At 44.1% G+C, this 8,411-nt stretch overlaps 1 protein-coding gene across 1 annotated transcript in view; it reads right to left on the minus strand.

Annotated features, from left to right (window-relative positions):
* Nucleotides 1-8,411, minus strand: part of CDH23 (cadherin related 23) — a 620,897-nt gene that overhangs the window by 560,344 nt on the left and 52,142 nt on the right. The window lies entirely within an intron of this gene.

Here is an 8,411-nt window from a genome sequence, read left to right on the forward strand (position 1 = left end):
AGGAAATGACAAACCACTTTGCCAAGAAAACTCCAAATGGGGTTATGGAGAGTCAGACAAGACAGAAGCAACTCAGTGACAACATTGCCCAGACAACGGTGATCCAAATAGTTCTTTTCCCAAATCAGTAATTGCTGCAATAATGAGAAAGGGAGGAACAGTGAGTGATTTAGTACTTGAAGGCCATAAAAAGGCTATTAGAGATGGTGGCCAGAGTGTGTTCATTTCCTCTGGAAACCAAATGAGGAAGACTGACTGAAGCTTTGTGAGGTCCAGGTAGACCAGCAGCCTCTGCTGACAGAACAACAGACTGCCAAGGCAGACTGAATGATGTCTCTTTTTTTTTTTTTTTCAAAAGATGGGCTTCTACCAGGCAGACCCCTGAGGCATACTCCTGCCCAGAGACAGAGGAATGAATGGGATGGCCTTCTCAGATAACTCCTTCATTTACTTTCGTGCTGTGATGGAGGGATATTAGTATCAAGTCAAAAGTCAAAGCAAGGAGCTGGCACCGTTGTTCCTTGTTTAATAGTTTGGCATCTTTGGGCCGCCCTCAGCACCTTTTAGCATTTGTGGCAAAGTGATTCTCATAAGGAGCAGGCAGGGGCCCCTGCTCTGAAAGCTGGCAGGGTCTTAAGTTGTAGAAATGCAGGAGTCTCTCAGTCAACCAACAAGCATTTATTAAACACCTAGCATGTGCTGCCAAGGTGCCATGCTGGTACTGGAGACATAGATACAAAGATGAAATTCCCTTACCCTCAGTCAAAGGATTGGAAGCTGAAGGCAATAACCCAACAAGGCATCAGAAAGTTTTCTAGGCAACCAGAGCCATCTTGCTACTTAACCCAGATTAATGGGTCAAACAATGGTTCATCTCTCTAGGGGCATCCCTGGGAGGATCTCGCTAAGAGCTCATACTATACTAGTATCATAAAAATGAGACTTAAACCAAGAGGTCTACCTGACTCTGGGGCAGCTAAGTCAGGAAGGCTGAGTTCAAATCCAGCTTCAGACACCTACTGGCGTGACCTGGATGAGTCACTTAATCTCTATCTTCCTCAGTTTCCTCATGTGTAAAATGATTCAGGGAAGGAAACTGCAAATTGCTCCAATACCTCTGCCCAGAAAACCACAAAGAATTGGATGTCACTGAAATGACTGAACAACAGCTACCTGACTCCTGGGCTGCCCCTCTTATCTCCTAGGCAACACTGACTTTCTATAAACATGAAGGGGTCCAGAAAGTCTCCTACTCCCCACAAGTGATGGATAAGTAGATGGTAATACCTGAAACCTGTTGGATGAGTTAGGGTCGGCGACCACTGCCCTATCAGAGAACCACAGCTCTCCCCCCCTCATCATTAGCCTCTCTGGGGACAACTCTGCCCAGAAATCCACATGCAGGTAAATGACAGAGAACAGCCATTGGGCAAAACTAGAAATCATTAGGCCCCTCTCCTCCCCAACCCGGGCAGGGTCCAAGTGACAAGGGGGACATTTGACCGAGATGTCATCAGACAACTAGGGCAATGGATTGCTTCCTCCAGGAGACTCTGCCAAAGCTCCAAGCAGGCTAGGACATGTGTCCAAGGGCCATCTTGGGCAGAACCTGCCCTGTCTGTTCTCATTCAGAAGGTAAGGAATAAAATGACTGAACCTGGCCCAAATTCTTGGGGAATCTGGCTAAAACCATGTAAAGTTTAAAAATACAATTCAAAATATTTTTAAAGGACTCATACCAGTGAGTTTTGGTGAGGTTTGGGGGGGCAAGAAGGAAACATCTGCTGGTGCATTTAGGGTGAACAGGTCCTGAAATAACTTCATTTGGCCCCAATCCTAGGAAAACAGTACGAAGACAGCAGGGCCAAGGAAAGTGTAGGGGGGAGACTGTATTAAGTTCAGTGAAGTGGGTTTTATGAAGCAACTAAAGGGGAGCAATGTCAGGAGCCATAAATGATTTTGGGTCCATAAAGGACAAATCACTGAAGCTTGGCTTGGCTGCTCTGGGAACTGGCTGTTCCCGACAATGAGCTGAAGAGAATCCAAGTGTCAGTGCAAACAGAACAATGGGCTGCAGGTAAGGAAATGGGTTCTCTTTGGGGGTTTTAGGCCAAGTTAATAGATTCTGGTGCAATAAGGGACCTCAGGGGCCTTTTAGTCATAGGACCAAGGGCTCAGAGAGTTAGACTTGGAAGTGATCTCTGGCTCCATGTAGTGCAACCTCCTCAGTTTGAAGAGGAGGAAACTGAAGCCCAGGAAAGTTATATGACTTGCCCAAGGTCACACAAGACAAGATCAGAACCCAGTTTCCCCAATTCCAGAAGACAGTCTGTCCTGTACCCAAGACTCTAGGATGCTTCCTTGGACAGGGAGCCATGAAATAAATGGAGTTATTCATGTCATCCCACCAGGACATGGAACTTTTCCTAACTCTGCCAGTGAATTATGTCAGCAAAAATAGGAGGTGGGTAGAGTTGGGGCCCACAAAGAGCAAACTGGGGGGAAATACGGGTTCTGGCAAGAGACCTATAAAGGCAAAGTGGTCCATTGTGGCTTTCCTGACCCAAGATGGAGGTGGCACCTTGTTGGTGCTTCCAAGCTAGGTGGAACAGTGGATAGAGTGTCAAACCTGGAGTCAGGAAGACCTGAGTTCAAATCTGACCTCCAACACTTACTAATTCTGTGACCCTGGGAAAATCACTTATCCCCTGTCTGTCTCACTTTCCTCATCTATACAATGAGCTGGGGAAAGAAATTTAAAACAACTCTAGTATCTTTGCCAGGAAAACCCCAAATCGGGTTATGAAGAGTCCAACAGGACTGAAACAATTAAATAACAGAAAAATCTTAACACCCAGCAATTGTCATGGGTCAGTTAGGACCAGGGACTCTGGGAAGAAATCCTGCCTCTAGACTCAACTGCACATGATTGCTTCATGTCCCTCTGATCCCTTGTTTCTTGTTATATACATTTTAAGTTATCCTCTTGTCCTTTAATCCCATCCTGAATGGGCTCCAAGGAATTTAGAGCTAGCAGGCCTTAAAGCAGCATCATGGGAGAGGGCTTCCAGAGATGGACCTGGAGCCAGGAAGACATAGGCTCAAGTCAGATACTCACTGGCCATGGGATTGGGGGGCCAACAGCCATTTGAATTCTCTGTCACTACAGTTTACTCATCTGTAAGATGGGAACAACAATGAAAAAAGAGGTGGCTTGGTGGTAGGTATGGTGCAGAGTGGTAGAGTAGGGAAGACTTCAGTTCAAATCCAACCCCAGACACTTACTAGCTGTGTGACCCTGGGCAAGTCCTTTAACCTTCCTCATTTTTAGTCAGTACATATTAAGTACCTAGTATATACAAGGTACTGTGCTAACAAACACAAAACAGTCCTTGCTCTCTAGATGTTCGCCATCTAATGGAATAAATCACATACAAACAAGTATGTACCAACAAGCTATAAGCAGGATCCATTGGGGGTCATCTCAGAGGGAAGGCACTGAGATTAAGGAGCACTGGGAACAGCTTCCTGTGGAAGGTGGGATTTCAACCAAGGTAGCTAGGAGGAGGAGATGCAGAGGGAGACATTTCCAGGCATGAGGGGACAGTCAATGAAAATTCATGGAGTCAGGAGATGGCTTGTCTTGTTTAAGGCCTTGAAGGAGCCTGGTGTCTCTGGAACCCAGAGGGTGGAGGGGAATAAAGAGTTCTGGAAAGGGTGGAAGGGAGTGGGTGGTGAAGGGCTTTAAGAGCCAAACAGGATTCTGGATTTGATCCTGGAGGCAATAAAGAACCCCTGGAGTTTGCTGAATGGGGGGTTTTCTTGGTTGGACCCAAACTTTAGGAAAATCAATTGGAGAGGAGAGTGTAAGACAAACTGGAGAGGGAAGAAACTTCAGGCAGGGAGCCCAACCAGAAGTTTACAATAACCCAGGCATGAGGTGATGAGGGGCCCTCTTCAGAGTGATGGCAAATTCAGAGGAGAGAAGAGAAGAGAGCATATATGAGAGATGTTAAGGAGGTCAAAATGAGAGGAGGACCTGACAATCGATTGGGGGTCATGGAGAGAGTAGGGAGCTAAAGATGACCCCCAGGTTGCAAACCTGGGAGACTGAGAGGATGGTAGTGCCCTCCACAGCAATGAGAGAATTAGGAAGAGGGGAGCATTTGGAGAGGAAAGATAACAAGTTCAGTTTGGGATGTATTGAGTTTAAAATGTCTATGAAAATTCCAGTTAGGCTGAGAAGTCCTATAGGCAGTTGGGGATTCGAGACTGGAGTTCAGGAGACAGGTTAGAGCTGCACAAACAGATCTGAGAACTACCTGCAAGGAGATGAAAATTCAATCCATGAAAGCATATGATATAATAGTATAGAAAGAGAAGGGAACAGGACCCAGGACAGAGCCTTGGGAGACACCCATGGTTAGTGAACCTGACCTGGACAAAGATCTGGCAAAAGAGACCATAGAGGAATGGTGTGAAAGGAAGGAGGGCAACCACAGAAATCTGGAGAGAAGAGAGTATCGAGGAGAAGAGGGTGATGGACCGTGCCAGAGTCTGCAGAGAAGACACAAAGTAAGAGGAATGAGAAAAGGTCGCTAGATTCAGCAGTTAAAGGATCACTAATTACTTTGGAGAGAGCCATTTCAATTGAATGATGAGGTTGGAAGCCAGACCACAGAGAGATGAGAAGAGTAAGTGGAGGTATTTTCTCCAGCCAGTCTTATCAAGGAGTTTAGTGATGAACGGGAGGAAAGACATGGGACAGAGACTGGAGGGATCACTGGAGGGCTTTTTGAGGATGGAGGAGACATGAACTTCAGTTTCTTCATCTGTAAAATGGGGGTAATGATAATATGTACCTTACAGAGTTAAAGCAGGGATGAAAAGAGATAACACGAAGGGCTTTACAAAGCCTTAAGCACCAAATAAATGTTAGCCATTATTATTAACATCTCAATAGCTCTGGTAGAATACTTTCCAGTGTTGTTCTGATGCTCAGATGAGACAAAGTATGTACAGTGTTTTGCCAGCTTTAAATCCCAGTTATGAGTGTCTAATGATGATGGTGGTGATGATGTGACCTAGGCCAACTCTTTTATTGGGAAGATGGGGAACCTGAGCACCAAAGAGGTTAAATGTTTGCTCATGGCAGCAGAGCAGGAACCCTAAATTCAATGCTCTTTCCATTAACCCCAGTGCTTCTCTCTGCTGGCTGCCTCAGTTGTGGCTTAGACCTAGAAAGGGAAAGAGGAAAGGATGCCTGACCCAGAAAAAGTTGAGGACAGTGGCAGAGAAGGACCAGAGTGCAAAGGGTCACCAAGTTATCCCTTCCCCCTACCAGTTGCTTGTGGCACAGTGGATAAAATGCTGAACCTGAATCAGAAAGACCTAAATTCAAATTTGACCTCAGTCACTTACTGGCTGTGCATTCTTGGGCAAATCATTTAATCTGTCTGTCTTGGTTTCTCCATATGAAAACAGGAGGAGAGTAATAATACTACCTAATTTTCAGGATTCTTGTAAGGATAAATACTTTGTGAATCTTAAGGTGCCAGACAAATAATGGTTATCATTATCATCTTCATTCTCATCTCTCCTGGGGATTGTGAAATCATCAGATGGGTTCCCCACTTTTCATTGTGTCTCATGAATGGCTCACGATATCCCTGGGACTAGTGGATCCTCCTCACAGCAGAAGAGATCAAGTTGGGTTATCAGATGGTCCAGAGGACAGAGAAAGGGCTGAGGGGGGCAGGGAAAATATTAGAAGCCTTGGGTGTGCAGAGATAGAAGCTGAAAAGGACTAAGGCTGACCCCCTATAACATCATGTCGACGGAGAAGATGAATGCCATGTTGTCCACTAAATCTCATCATGCTAGAATGTGGAGTGAGGGGCATGGGAAGGGGCCTTGAAGCTTGAAATTAGCCAATTACAAAGCTACTCTCAGCAGGCTATAAACTTGAGGGAAATGAACTTTTTCTAGTTTGGTCACTTTTCAGGAGTTCACTCGCCTACTGGAGCAGCACCACATAGAAATGCCATGAAACAGCAAGGTAACTCTCCTAGGTAGAGGGTAAGCTTCCTGAGGACAGGGACTGTTTCATTTTTGTCTTTGTCTTTCCAGGCTTTTACACAAATGCCTGGCACAAGATATGCTTAATGATGAAATTTATTATTAATAAATATTAAATTAATTAATAAATAAAATTAATATTAAATAATAAAATTAAAATAAATTATTAATTGCTTGATGAAATTTGAAATACAGTAGGGACGGGGTAGCAGGGAAGGGATCTAGAAGCAAAGCCTACTACATTCAACACCCCATCCCAATTTGTTTCTTCAACAAGTTAGCAGATGGGAAATGGGGAAGCTTCCTGTATACAACAGAAGCAGAGAAAGGAGTATACAACATAAAAACTAGCAGGATCAAGTGTCCTGAGACCAGGGTGGAATGGGTAGGTTGGATTTAGCTGGCAAGAGTGAGGGCAGGAACCACCAGATCTGTATCCCAAAGAAACTTTTTAAAAAGAAAAAAAAAGGGACCCACATGCACAAAAATATTTATAGCAGCTCTTTTTGTGGTGGCAAAGAATTGGAAATTGAGGGGATGCCCATCAATTGGGGAATGGCTGAACAAGTTGTAGTATATGATTGCAATGGAATATTACTGTGCTATAAGAAATGATGAGCAGGTGGATTTCAGAAAAAAACCTTAGAAAGACTTATATGAACTGATGCAAAGTGAAGTGAGCAGAATCAGGAGAACATTATATGTAGTAACAGCAATATTGTACGATGATCAAACTGCAAAAGATTTGGCTGCTTTGATCATTACAATGATCCAAGATAATTCTGAAGGACTCATAATGAAAAACGCTATCTGCATTCCAGAGAAAGAATTGATGGAGTCTGAACGCAGATCAAAACATACTATTTTTCACTTTCTGTATTTTTGTAAGTGGTTTTTTTTTTGGTCTGTTGCTTTCACAACATGACCAATATGGAAATATACTTTGCATGACTGCACATGTATAACCAATATCAATTTGCTTGCTGTCTCAGAAAGGGCAGAGAGGGGGGATGGGGGAGAGAATTTGGATCTCAAAATTTTTAAGAATAAATGTTAAAAATTACTTTTATATGTAATTGGAAAAATTTAAAAATGCAAAAAAATTTTGAAGAGATAGGACAGATGATACTCAAGGTGGGTGTGGGATTGAGGATAAGATTTCAAATTAAACTGCAGTACATTCCACTGAGCTACTCACACAGAAGTCCCAGGGTACCTTAGCCTACAGCTGGGACTGGAGTGTGTTGTGACTCCATAGGACAGCATCGGCCAGATCAGAGAGAAACAAGGAAAGAATTAAGGAATTGGATTGAGCAGGGAAGCTTTCCAATTAGAGAAGCAGAGTAGAAGAATGAGCTAATGGCTTCTACCTTCAAGGTCAAGGTTCTTTTTTTTTCTTTTGGGAGGGGGGAGGGAAGGGCAATTGAGGTTAAGTGACTTGCCCAAGGTCACACAACACTAGTTAAGTGTCTGAGGCCTCATTTGAACTCAGGTCCTCCTGATTCCAGGGCCAGTGCTCTATTCACTATACCACCTAGCTGCCCCAAGGTCAGGGGTTCTTAACCTGGAGTCTGGTTGCAGGGATATGCACATACACAGAATATACATACATATATATATATATATATATATATATATTACAATATAAGGCATTCCTTTGTAACCTTGTATATTTTATTTTCTTTATTTAAAAATATTATTCTGAGAAGGGTCCTCTAGGTTTTGCCAGACATAGGCCAGTGAAGCCTCTCAATCCCTTCTCAGAATGTTTGTGGACTACATGGATAAAATTAAAGAAAATGTAAATTTTCAGTTGGAGGTTAGTGAAGATAAAGTGGGTTTTTTCCCATCCAAATTCATGGCCTCCCTGACATCTATTTTCAACCCCAGGTTCAGAACCCCTGCTATAAAGAATGCATCTATTTAAATGGAGTTCTAAATAATATTTAAAGGCTCTTGAGAAGCTCCTCTGGGGCTTTCTCCTAGGGGAAGTAGGCAGCTGGCTGCTGTGCTCAAAGGTAACCGGGCCCCCTGCTCCCCATGGCTGCCTCTGCAGGCATGTTTGGTGGTGTCTCTATGCATGCCTGGGCTCAGATTCCTCCCAGGAGAAGTCCCAGCCCTCCATGATGCTCCATAGTGTACACCTGTTGCCTTAATCCCACACCCAGACCTGAAATGCTTCCCTCGCCAACTCCAGTGAGTCCAGGCTTCATGGAGGAGGCAGAGGGCCACATCACAGAGGTCACTTTCTCCTGTTAAATGCATTGGAGCAAGTAGGTGGGGAAAAAGAGGCAGGATCTGGCCTTTCACAAGAGGAGGATCTGGCCTTTCAC

Source organism: Petaurus breviceps, unplaced genomic scaffold (assembly GCF_028583685.1).
Source record: "Petaurus breviceps papuanus isolate PSGF00001 unplaced genomic scaffold, PetGlider_PUasm1.0 90825, whole genome shotgun sequence".
In the NCBI taxonomy this organism is placed as follows: domain Eukaryota; kingdom Metazoa; phylum Chordata; class Mammalia; order Diprotodontia; family Petauridae; genus Petaurus; species Petaurus breviceps.